This window comes from Pseudophryne corroboree, chromosome 7 (genome assembly GCF_028390025.1).
Source record: "Pseudophryne corroboree isolate aPseCor3 chromosome 7, aPseCor3.hap2, whole genome shotgun sequence".
In the NCBI taxonomy this organism is placed as follows: Eukaryota; Metazoa; Chordata; class Amphibia; order Anura; family Myobatrachidae; genus Pseudophryne; species Pseudophryne corroboree.
The window spans coordinates 362,642,084-362,654,942 of NC_086450.1; the positions used below are offsets into that span (position 1 = coordinate 362,642,084).

Below are 12,859 nucleotides of genomic sequence, written 5' to 3' on the forward strand. Positions count from 1 at the left end.
TGTGTAGGATACATCAGCCTGTAAATATTATCTCCTTCAGTTGGGGCACACGATAGTTATACCGACCAAGGACCAGGGCACTTAAGACAGGGGGACCCTGGTGGACGGAGGGGTGCACACCTCCCAATATGACCCATTCCAGGAGGGACAAAATGCTCTTTACCTGGACTTCCCACTTAATATATGATTGGTGTGACCTGTGTTGAATTATTTAATTGATAAGAAAGGTATTTCCACAATCATAAATTAAGATGGAAGTCCAGGTAGAGAGCATGTTGTCCCTCCTGGAATGGGTCATGTTGGGAGGTATAGATTGTATATATTAAATGTAAACCAATGGTGTATATTCGATTTAAACTAATAGTTTAATAATGCCTGGGTACTGTTTATAACTCCACCTAATTGACAGACAAGTATTTTATAAAATTTATTGTAGTGGAACAAATTTATAGCATAAAAAAGAGTAATAGAAATTACTCAAATACAGAGCGCTTAACAATTTATTATTTTACACAAAGGTTTAAAATGAAAACATACATCACAATAAAATCAATAGTATTCCATAAGGCAAAGTCTCCACATGTATGGTTAATATGCTTCCGTTCCGTATGATTTGTCCTGAATCAGTGTCAGGGGTATGAGTAGTTTTATGCAGTAAGCAGTTCTATTGCCAGCGGTATGCTACCACCTCCCGTTTTAATAAATATGTCTCTCACCGTCTGACAGCTGAGCCAGCTAGGATGTAAGCTTTCTTGTCTCCAATTAGGCTAGTTTGCTGAATGTAAGTTTCACAGCGTTTTTCTACCTCAGAAGCCCGTGGAGAGGATATAGCTGCTCACCATATTGTCCTGTGCATTGGTGGTGAAGCCGGAGTGAAAGACAGGGTTGACGCTGTATCCACATCTAAGTGTAAAGGGGGGTACTCACGGAGCGATATTCTAAGCAATCTGACTAGATTGCTTAGAATATCGGCAGGATCGCTCCGTGTGTAGCCCCCTCAGCGATAGCGATGCGCGGCCCCGCACATCGCTATCGCTGCTGCTAGATTGGCCTGCATGCAGGCCAATCTAGCGGGTCGCTCACTTCACCCGCTGGGTGAAGTGAGCGGCCCCCCCGTCTCCCCCCGCACGCTCAGCACAGCTCGCGCTGTGCTGAGCGGCAGGAGAGATGTGTGCTGAGCGGTTCGCTCAGCACACATCTCTCCTGCATCTGCCCGTGAGTCCTGGGCTTTAAGCACAACGGAAAATGCTGCGCTATATAAGAAACTGTTAATAATAAATAAATAATACTTTAACATTAGGTTCCAGATTGTTCAGATATCTAGAGCAGGCGTGGCCAACCTGTGGCTCTCCAGATGTTGTAAAACTACACATCCCAGCATGCTCTGCCACAGTTTTAGCCTTCCCTAATAGCAAAACTGTAGCAAAGCATGATGGGACTTGTAGTTTTACAACAGCTGGAGAGCCACAGGTTGGCCAGGCCTGATCTAGAGGATATATAGCCTAGTGGAGTAGCCTAGCTGGAACCTAATGTTAAAGTATTATGTGGATACATAAAAATAAAACATGCTTTGATTGTTCATTTACTATGCTCTTTAACAACAATGTAACAAAACTATTATTCACCACCTGTTTCTCAATGATGCCCTAGGAATAAGTTAGGATAATATGGAGACTTTGCCTTATGGAATACTATTGATTTTATTGTGATATATGTTTTCATTTTAAACCTTTGTGTAAAATAAAAATAAGATTTTAAACCTACCGGTAAATCTTTTTCTCCTAGTCCGTAGAGGATGCTGGGGACTCCGTAAGGACCATGGGGATAGACGGGCTCCGCAGGAGACATGGGCACTTTAAGAAAGAATTTAGTTCCTGGTGTGCACTGGCTCCTCCCTCTATGCCCCTCCTCCAGACCTCAGTTAGAGAAACTGTGCCCAGAGGAGATGGACAGTACGAGGAAAGGATTTTGTTAATCCAAGGGCAAGATTCATACCAGCCACACCAATCACACCGTATAACTTGTGATAACAACCCAGTTAACAGTATGAAAACAACATAGCATCAGTTCAGGACCGATGCAACTATAACATAACCCTTATTGAAGCAATAACTATATACAAGTATTGCAGAAGTAGTCCGCACTTGGGACGGGCGCCCAGCATCCTCTACGGACTACGAGAAAAAGATTTACCGGTAGGTTTAAAATCTTATTTTCTCTAACGTCCTAGAGGATGCTGGGGACTCCGTAAGGACCATGGGGATTATACCAAAGCTCCCAAACGGGCGGGAGAGTGTGGATGACTCTGCAGCACCGATTGCGCAAACAAGAGGTCCTCCTCAGCCAGGGTATCAAACTTGCAGAACTTAGCAAAAGTGTTTGAACCTGACCAAGTAGCCTCTCGGCACAACTGTAATGCCGAGACCCCTCGGGCAGCCGCCCAAGAAGAGCCCACCTTCCTAGTGGAATGGGCCCTAACCGATTTAGGCAACGGCAATCCAGCCGTAGAATGAGCCTGCTGAATGGTGTTACAAATCCAGCGGGCAATAGTCTGCTTTGCAGCAGAAGCGCCAAGCTTGTTGGCAGCATACAGGACAAACAGTGATTCTGTTTTTCTGACTCTAGCCGTTCTGGCTACGTAAATTTTCAAAGCCCTGACCACATCCAGGAACTTGGAGTCCTCCAAGTCACGCGTAGCCACAGGCACCACAATAGGCTGGTTCATATGAAAGGATGATACCACCTTAGGCAGGAATTGAGGACGTGTCCGCAACTCCGCTCTATCGACATGGAAAACCAGATAGGGGCTTTTATGAGACAAAGCCGCCAATTCCGACACTTGCCTAGCCGAAGCCAAGGCTAATAACATGACCACCTTCCAAGTGAGATATTTTAACTCTACCGTTTTAGGTGGTTCAAAACAGTGTGACTTAAGGAAACTTAACACCACGTTAAGGTCCCAGGGCTCCACCAGAGGTACAAAAGGAGGCTGAAAATGCAGCACTCCCTTCACAAAAGTCTGAACTTCTGGGAGAGAAGCCAATTCTTTTTGAAAGAAAATGGATAGGGCCGAAATCTGAACCTTAATGGAGCCTAAGTTTTAGGCCCAAATTCACTCCAGTTTGTAGGAAGTGAAGGAAACGGCCCAGATGGAATTCTTCCGTAGGAGCATTCCTGGCCTCACACCAAGAAACATATTTTCGCCATATACGGTGATAATGTTTAGATGTCACGTCATTCCTAGCCTTTATCAGCGTAGGAATGACCTCATCCGGAATGCCTTTTTCCGCTAGGATCCGGCGTTCAACCGCCATGCCGTCAAACGCAGCCGTGGTAAGTCTTGGAACAGACATGGGCCCTGTTGCAACATGTCCTGCCTTTGAGAAAGAGGCCACGGATCTTCTGTAAGCATTTCCTGCAGATCCGGATACCAGATCCTTCGTGGCCAATCTGGAACAATGAGGATTGTTCTCACTCCTCCTTTTTCTTATTATTCTCATCCCTTGGGTATGAGAGGAAGAGGAGGAAATACATAGACTGACTGGAACACCCACGGTGTCACTAGGGCGTCTATCGCTACTGCCTGAGGGTCTCTTGACCAGGCGCAATAACTCTGCAGCTTCTTGTTGAGGCGTGACGCCATCATGTCTATCTGTGGCAGTCCCCACCGAACTGCTATCTGTGCGAAGACTCCCTGATGAAGTCTCCACTCTCCAGGACGTATGTCTGGTGAGGAAGTCTGCTTCCCAGTTGTTCACTTCCGGAATGAACCCTGTTGACAGTGCTCCTACATGATTCTCTGTCCAGCGAAGAATTCTGGTGGCTTCCGCCATCGCCACTCTGCTCCTTGTGCCGCCTTGGCGGTTTACATGAGCTACTGCGGTGACGTTGTCTGACTGGATCAGAACCGGTTGGTCGCGAAGAAAGGTCTCTGCTTGACGTAGGGCGTTGTATATGGCCCTTAGTTCCAATATGTTGATGTGAAGACAAGTCTCTTGACTTGACCAAAGACCTTGGAAATTTCTTCCCTGTGTGACTGCTCCCCAGCCTCGGAGGCTCGCGTCCGTGGTCACCAGGATCCAGTCCTGAATGCCGAATCTGCGGCCCTCTAGAAGGTGAGCACTCTGCAGCCACCACAGGAGAGATACCCTGGCCCTGGGGGATAGGGTGATCAACTGATGAATCTGTAGATGTGACCCGGACCACTTGTCCAGTAGGTCCCATTTGTAGTCCTCGCATGGAACCTGCCGAAGGGAATGTTTTTCCCAGGACTCGAGTGCAGTGATGCACTGACACCTGTCTTGGTTTCAATAGGTCTCTGACTAGAGTCCTGAGTTCCTGGGCCTTCTCTATCTGAAGGTAAACCCATTTCTGGTCTGTATCCAGAATCATACCCAAGAAGGGCAGACGAGTTATAGGAACCAACTGTGACCTCGGGAAATTGAGAATCCAGCCGTGTTGCTGTGACACCTTCAGCGAAAGTGACACGCTGTTCAACAACTGCTCTTTTGATCTCGCCCATATTAGGAGATCGTTCAAGTATGGGATAACTGTGACTCCTTGCTTGCGTAGGAGCACCATTATATCCGCCAATTACCCTGAAATTGGTAATGACAATCCTGTACCGCAATTGTCAGGTACGCCTGATGGGGTGGATAAATGGGAACATGAAGGTATGCAGCCTTTATGTCTAGATACACCATCAAATCCCCCCCTTCCAGGCTGGCGATGATCGCTCTGGGCGATTCCACTTTAAATTTGAACCTTTTCCCGTATAGGTTCAGAGATTATAATTTTAAATAGGTCTGACCGAACCGTACGGTTTCGGGACTACAGCCAAGGTTGAGTCATATCACCTTCCTTGTTGCAGGAGGGGAACCTTGAGCACCACCTGTTGGAGATACAATGTGTGAATTGTATTTAATATTATATCCCTTTCTGGGGGAGAAGCCGGTAGGTCCGATAAGGAAGAAACCGGCGAGGAAGCACCTTTCGAATTCCAGCTTGTAACCCTGAGAAACAATTTTTATTGCCCCGGGATCCACCTGTGAGTGAACTCAGATGTGGCTGAAGAGTCGAAGACGTGCTCCCACTGGGACGGACTCCCTTAGCGGAGCTCCAGCATCATGCGGTGGATGTAGTAGAGGCCGGGGAGGACTTCTGTTTCTGGGAACTAGTTGTGCCCTGTGCCCTTACCTCTGGTAAGAAAGGACGCTCCTCGTACTTTCTTGTTATTCTGCGACCGAAAGGACTGCATTTGATAATGTCGTGCTTTCTTAGGCTGTGAGGGAATATAAGGCAAAAGATCAGAATTACCAGCTATAGCTGTGGAGACCAGGTCCGAGAGCCCTTCTTCACACAATTCCTCAGCCTTGTAAGGTAAACCTTCCAGATGCCTCTTTTAGTCGGCATCACCTGTCCATTGCATGTTCCACAGGACACGTCTAGCAGAAATCGACATAGCGTTGATTCTAGAACCCAGTAGACTAATGTCTCTTTGGGCATGTTTTATATATATATATATATATATATATATATATAAATAAGACAGCATCTTTTATATATATATATATATATATATATATAAAAGTTGTAACACTGTAGGGGTGCAAGGTGCCTTTTCCTGGGGAATATGGCAGCACGCAGCAGCTGAGGAACAACACAAGTCCAGTTTCTGGTACAACTGACCCTGGCCAGTTTTATTGAAACAGAAAATAAAACAAACCCCAAAATAAAAATACCTTGCCTGTCCGGCACTAACTAAACATAAGATGTTCCTAACTGTCACTAAACAAAACACAGAGTTCTTCAGTACATACTGTATAGCTTACTTGCATCAGAAAGCGTGTCTCTCACACACAGATCCTCCAGCCTTCCCAGGCAGTCTGCCCATACTAATCAGGTTAGAAGCACTATATCACTCTTACACAGCTGAAACCCTGATTAGCCCTCTGTGAGGCCAAAGACCCGAACTGGGCCCAATGTCTAGAACTCGCCTTATCTCTCTCTCAGAGCCTTTACCCAGCTTTTACAGCAAACTGAAAAGGTTCAGACAAAACAAAAAGCATTTTTCCTAGAAGTTAACATTTTCTAAAACATGTAAGACAAGAACCTGGGACAAATATACCTGCCCTCAAACACTATCCCAGTGTTCTTGTCACATATCCCCCTCCCCTGTTTCGACCTAGGGGCCGGAACACTTGTAGCCCCCAAACAGAAGATGCGAGACAATGCATCTGCGTTGGCCAATTGTGTTCCCGGTCTATGTTCGACAGTAAACTTAAAGTCCTGCAACGCTAGAAACCATCTAGTTACACGAGCATTCTTGCCTCTATTTACATACATCCATTTTAAAGGGGCATGGTCTGTCACTAGTCTGAATTGTCTACCCAAGAGGTAATATCTCAAGGTATCTAGTGCCCACTTAATGGCCAAAGCCTCCTTTTCCACAATGGCATACCTTTTTTCATGCTCATTGAGTTTCCTACTCAAATAAATGATAGGGTGTTCGTCCCCATCTCTGGTTTGGGACAGCACAGCACCTATCCCTACCTCTGAGGCATCTGTCTGTACCACAAATTCTTTTGAAAAATCTGGTGTTATCAACACCGGTTGTGAACACAAAGCCACTTTTAACGCTTGGAACGCCTTTTCTGCATCAGGGTTCCATTTCACCACATTTGACTGCTTCCCTTTGGTAAGGTCTGACAACGGCACCGCTGTGGTCGCAAAATTAGGAATAAACCGTCTATAGTACCCAGTAATTCCCAAAAAAGCCCTTACCTGTTTTTTATTCACTGGACGAGGCCAGTTTTGAATAGCATCAACTTTATTCAATTGTGGCCTAATCAGACCTCTGCCTATGGTGAAGCCCAAGTATTTGACCTCCTCCATTGCGAGGCAGCACTTCTTTGGGTTAGCAGTTAACCCTGCCTCTCTGATTGAGTCCAGTACTGCTAGTACTTTAACCAAATGTGACCCCCAGTCTGTACAGTGAATTACCACATCATCCAAATAGGCAGCTGCATATTTTCTATGGGGCCTCAAAATTTTATCCATCGCCCGTTGAAAGGTTGCTGGAGCCCCATGCAACCCAAAGGGTAACATCTTATACTGGTACAGCCCCTCCGGAACCGAAAAGGCTGTTTTTTCTTTGGCGCTATCAGATAAAGGTATTTGCCAGTAACCTTTGGTCAGGTCCAATGTGGTGAGAAACCTGGCTGTTCCCAGCCTTTCTACAAGCTCATCCACTCGGGGCATGGGGTATGCGTCAAACTTGGACACCTCATTTAACTTACGAAAGTCATTACAGAAGCGTATGCTACCGTCGGGCTTCGGGATGAGCACTATGGGACTGGACCACTCACTGTTAGACTCCTCTATGACTCCAAGTTCTAACATGGTTTTAACTTCCTTAGAAATAGCTTCTCGCTGAGCTTCAGGAATCCTATATGGCTTTAAATGAATCCTGACCCCTGGTTCTGTGACAATGTCATGTTTTATTATGGTCGTTCGGCCAGGCAGCTCTGAAAATACCTCCCTATTTTGGATGAGAAATTCTTTAACCTGATTGTTCTGATCAGCTGATAATGTCTCTGACACCTTCACTGCGGGAAGCAACCGGGGTGAAGACACCGAAGGGCAAGGCTCCGCTGACAGAGACAACCTATCTTTCCAGGGTTTGATTAAGTTAACATGGTAGATCTGTTCGGGTTTTCTCTTTCCCGGCTGGTATACTTTGTAATTAACCTCATTCACTTTTTCCCTAATCTCAAATGGACCCTGCCATTTAGCTAGGAATTTGCTTTCCACAGTGGGTACCAAAACAAGAACTCTATCTCCAGGAGCAAATTCCCGTATCTTGGCACTCCGGTTATAGACCCTCTGTTGAGCACTTTGGGCCTGTTCCATGTGCTCTCTGACAACAGGTACCACGGCTGCAATCCTATCCTGCATTTGTGTTACATGCTCAATAACGCTTCTATAAGGAGTGGGCTGTCCTTCCCACGTCTCTTTGGCAACATCCAACAGCCCTCTGGGGTGTCTACCATACAACAAATCAAATGGAGAAAACCCCGTAGAGGACTGAGGAACTTCTCTGATGGCCATTAACAAGTAGGGCAACAAACAATCCCAGTTTTTCCCATCTCTCTCAACAACCTTTTTTAACATACTTTTTAATGTTTTATTAAACCTTTCCACCAACCCGTCAGTTTGGGGATGGTAGATGGACGTCCTGAGGTGAGTGACCTTAAATAACTTGCACAATTCTTTCATGATCCTTGACATAAATGGAGTACCTTGGTCATTCAAAATTTCTTTTGGTATTCCCACTCTACTAAATACCTGCACCAGCTCCCTAGCTATCGCCTTGGTTGTGATAGTGCGTAAAGGGACAACCTCAGGATATCGAGTGGCATAGTCCATAATTACCAGGATATACTGATGGCCCCGAGCAGACTTTAACAAGGGCCCCACGAGATCCATGGCTATTCTGTCAAACGGGACCTCTATAATAGGCATGGGAACTAGTGGGCTCCTGAAATGGGGTCTAGGGGCATGATACTGGCATTCAGGACAGGAAGAACAATATTCAGACACTTCTTTATAAACCCCTGGCCAAAAGAACCTTTGTAAAACTCTTTCAGTGGTTTTTTCTGCCCCTAAATGTCCTGCGGTAACGTGACTATGAGCTAAATCTAGTACCGTTCTCCGATAAGGCTGGGGAACTACCAGCTGTTCCACCACATCCTCACCCCTTTTGACAATGTGGTACAAGAGCTCATTACAGATGGCCATGTGGGGATACGTAACCCTGTCACCTGGTACCACAGGTTCCCCATTAACAATCTTAAAATTCTCTCTAGCCTTTATTAAGGTAGGATCCTTTAACTGTTCAGACGCAAACAGATCCTTCTTTACCTCCAGGTCAGGCACGCTTTCAGTTCTAACTACTATGTCTCTGTTCCCGGCAAGAGGGTCCTCACTGGACTCCCCATCTGTCACTTCCCCAGCCAAACTAGCAAAAGGCAAAGGGCCAGAAAGTTCCGAAGACCCACGTACATCCATAAAATCACCGGTATTATCAACTGGCTTTTTACTTCTCACATCTGTTGATAACCGTGATTCCCACAGTTTCCAAAAATGAGGAAAATCCCTCCCTATTATGGCCTCATGCACCAAGGTAGGGACCAGTCCCACTTTAACCATTGCTGACCCACAACAAGTTTCTATATTCACCTCAGCAGTGGCATAATATTGGGTATCCCCATGTATGCAAGTTACCCCAATAGGTATTTGCTGGACCTTTAAGGGGTTCACTAACCCAGCTTTCACGAGGGTAACTAAACTTCCTGAATCTAGCAAGGCCTCTACCCGGTTACCTTCTAAGAACACATCACACATTTGTTTTTCCAGCTCAGGTGAAGGTACCACAGTACAGGCTAACCTAGCAAAGAAAGACATTCTGCGACATTCAAAGGCAGCATCACATTGCATGGGTTCTTGCGTGACTGGGCAATTGGCAATAACATGACCTGGCATACCACACCTAAAACATTTAACCACACGATTATCAACCCATTTGGGCAGCATAGACCGTTCTAGCCCCATTGGCCTGTTTCCAGGGCCAGTGTTTACAGTCTCTCCAGCCTTGCGTTCTCTTAACCGCCCAGCAACGTTTTCCCACGGAACAGTCTTACCAGTCTTTACTGAAGGGCGCTGTCGAGGATCTATGGGTTGCTGGGTGGTCATCAGTAGTTCCTCTGCTGCCAAATACCTCTCTACCATGTCCACTAATTGGTCAGCAGTACCCGGGTTTCCATGGCTCACCCACTTGCGCAGGACCATGGGCAAAGATCTCAAGTAGCGGTCCATGACGACTCTTTCCACCATCTGGGGACCAGTTAATGTCTCTGGCTGCAGCCATTTTTTTGTTAGCTGAATAAGGTCGTGCATCTGGGAGCGCGGAGGCTTCTCCATGGCGTACAGCCAACGGTGCACCCGTTGTGCTCGTACTGACAGCGTGACTCCCAGGCGGGTCAGGATCTCAGTCTTTAGTTTATCATAGTCCCGAGCCTCAGCAGGGCTTAAATCAAAGTAAGCTTTTTGGGGCTCACCTGACAGGAAAGGTGCCAGCAGACTGTCCCACTGTGCTTTCGGCCAGTTCTCACGCTCGGCAGTCCTTTCAAACGTGGTCAGATAGGCCTCCACATCATCAGCCTCTGTCATTTTCTGCAGGAAGTGACTGGCTCGTATAGAACTAGAGCTGGTTGGAGCACTGACGGCCACATCTCCAACCCGAGCTGCAAGTCTCTGCACCACTTCTGCTAAGGCCTCTCTATCCTGACGCTGTTGCCTGTAAAGTTCATCAACAACTGCCTGCTGTTGTCTCTTATTTTCCTCCATTGCCACCTGCTGCTGTCTGTTGGCCTCCTGCTGTAGTCTCCAATTTTCCTCCATTGCCACCTGCTGCTGTCGGTTGGCCTCCTGCTGAGCCGCTGTAGCTTGCAGCAAGGCTTTAAGCAGATCCTCCATGTCAACAGATTTTTCAGGCGGCTTTGCAGCTGCTTTCACCCAGGACATATATCAAACCCTCAGGGGTGAGTCTCAGTAACTTCACACTGGGCTGTATCTGCATAAACCACCGTTTTCTGCAGGCCTCACAAAGCTGCTGCTTTCACTTATGCGCAGAACGGCCTGCTCGCATTCTCCACCAAGTTGTAACACTGTAGGGGTGCAAGGTGCCTTTTCCTGGGGAATATGGCAGCACGCAGCAGCTGAGGAACAACACAAGTCCAGTTTCTGGTACAACTGACCCTGGCCAGTTTTATTGAAACAGAAAATAAAACAAACCCCAAAATAAAAATACCTTGCCTGTCCGGCACTAACTAAACATAAGATGTTCCTAACTGTCACTAAACAAAACACAGAGTTCTTCAGTACATACTGTATAGCTTACTTGCATCAGAAAGCGTGTCTCTCACACACAGATCCTCCAGCCTTCCCAGGCAGTCTGCCCATACTAATCAGGTTAGAAGCACTATATCACTCTTACACAGCTGAAACCCTGATTAGCCCTCTGTGAGGCCAAAGACCCGAACTGGGCCCAATGTCTAGAACTCGCCTTATCTCTCTCTCAGAGCCTTTACCCAGCTTTTACAGCAAACTGAAAAGGTTCAGACAAAACAAAAAGCATTTTTCCTAGAAGTTAACATTTTCTAAAACATGTAAGACAAGAACCTGGGACAAATATACCTGCCCTCAAACACTATCCCAGTGTTCTTGTCACAATATACATACATACTAGGGTCAATAACATGGTATCCTTATCTAGGGTTTCAATCTCCGCTGATAAGGTATCTGTCCACGCTGCTACAGCGCTATAAACCCATGCCGACACAATCGCCGGTCTGAGTAGTGTACCAGAATGTGTGTAAATGGACTTCAAAGTACTTTTACTGCATGCTATCTGCAGGATCCCTGAGGATAGCTGTTAAGTCAGCGCTACCTTTTGGGTAAACGTGACAAAGCTTTGTCCACTCTAGGGGAAGATTCCCATCGTATCCTGGCCCTAGTAGGGAAAGGATACTTACTGAGAATTCTTTGTGGGAATCTGCAGTCTCTTGTCTGGAGATTCCCGCTCTTTTTCTTCATGAGAGGAGGGAAATTTACCTCAGCTTTCTTCCCCTTAAACATGTGTACCCTCGTGTCAGGGACAGATGAGTCATCAGTGATATGCAAAACATCTTTTATTACAATAATCATATATTGAATACTTTTCTGCCAGTTTTGGCTGTAACTTTGCATTATCGTAGTCGACACTGGAGTCAGACTCCGTGTCGATATCAGTGTCTATTATTTTGGATAGTGAGCGTTGTGAGACTCTGAAGGCCTCTGCGACATAGGGACAGACATGTATAGATTCACTGTCTGTTCTCTAATCTTTTGTGCAATAAATTTACCTTAGCACTTAATTTCACATATCCAATCAGGTGTCGGCGTTGTCGACGGAGACACCACTCACACACACATTTGCTCCATCTCCTCCTTAGGAGAGCCTTTTACCTCAGACATGTCGACACACACGTACCGACACACCACACACTCAGGGAATGCTCATCTGAAGATAATTTCCCCACAAGGCCCTTTGGAGAGACAGAGAGAGTATGCCAGCACACACCCCAGCGCTATATGACCCAGGAAAAAACACAGCAATTTAATGTTTACCCAGTAGCGCTGTTATTATCTGCGCCGAATTATGTGCCCCCCCTCTTCTTTAAAACCCTCTCTTCTACCGTGGTATAAGCAGGGGAGAGTCCGGGGAGCTTCCTCTCAGCGGTGCTGTGGAGAAAAACATGGCGCTGACGAGTGCTGAGGGAGAAGCCCCGCCCCCTCGACGGCGGGCTTCTGTCCCGCTAAAAGTGTAAAATTGGCGGGGGCTCCTGCATATATACAGTGTCCAGCTGTATATATGCTCCTTTTGCCAAATAAGAGGTTTTTATTGCTGCCCAGGGCGCCCCCCCCCTGCGCCCTGCACCCTTACAGTGACCGGAGTATGTGAGGTGTGTGGGAGCAATGGCGCACAGCTGCAGTGCTGTGCGTTACCTCAGTAAAGATCATGAAGTCTTCTGCCGCCTCTGAAGTCTTCTTTTCTTCTCATACTCACCCGGCTTCTATCTTCCGGCTCTGCGAGGGGGACGGCGGCGCGGCTCTGGGACGGACGGCGAGGGTGAGATCCTGCGTACCAATCCCTCTGGAGCTAATGGTGTCCAGTAGCCTAAGAAGCAGGACCTGCACTCAGAGAGTAGGTCTGCTTCTCTCCCCTCAGTCCCTCGATGCAGGGAGTCTGTTGCCAGCA

General features: G+C 46.8%; 1 protein-coding gene across 3 annotated transcripts in view; it reads right to left on the reverse strand.

Annotated features, from left to right (window-relative positions):
• TECPR1 (tectonin beta-propeller repeat containing 1) overlaps nucleotides 1-12,859 on the reverse strand; it is a 304,477-nt gene that overhangs the window by 2,999 nt on the left and 288,619 nt on the right. The window lies entirely within an intron of this gene.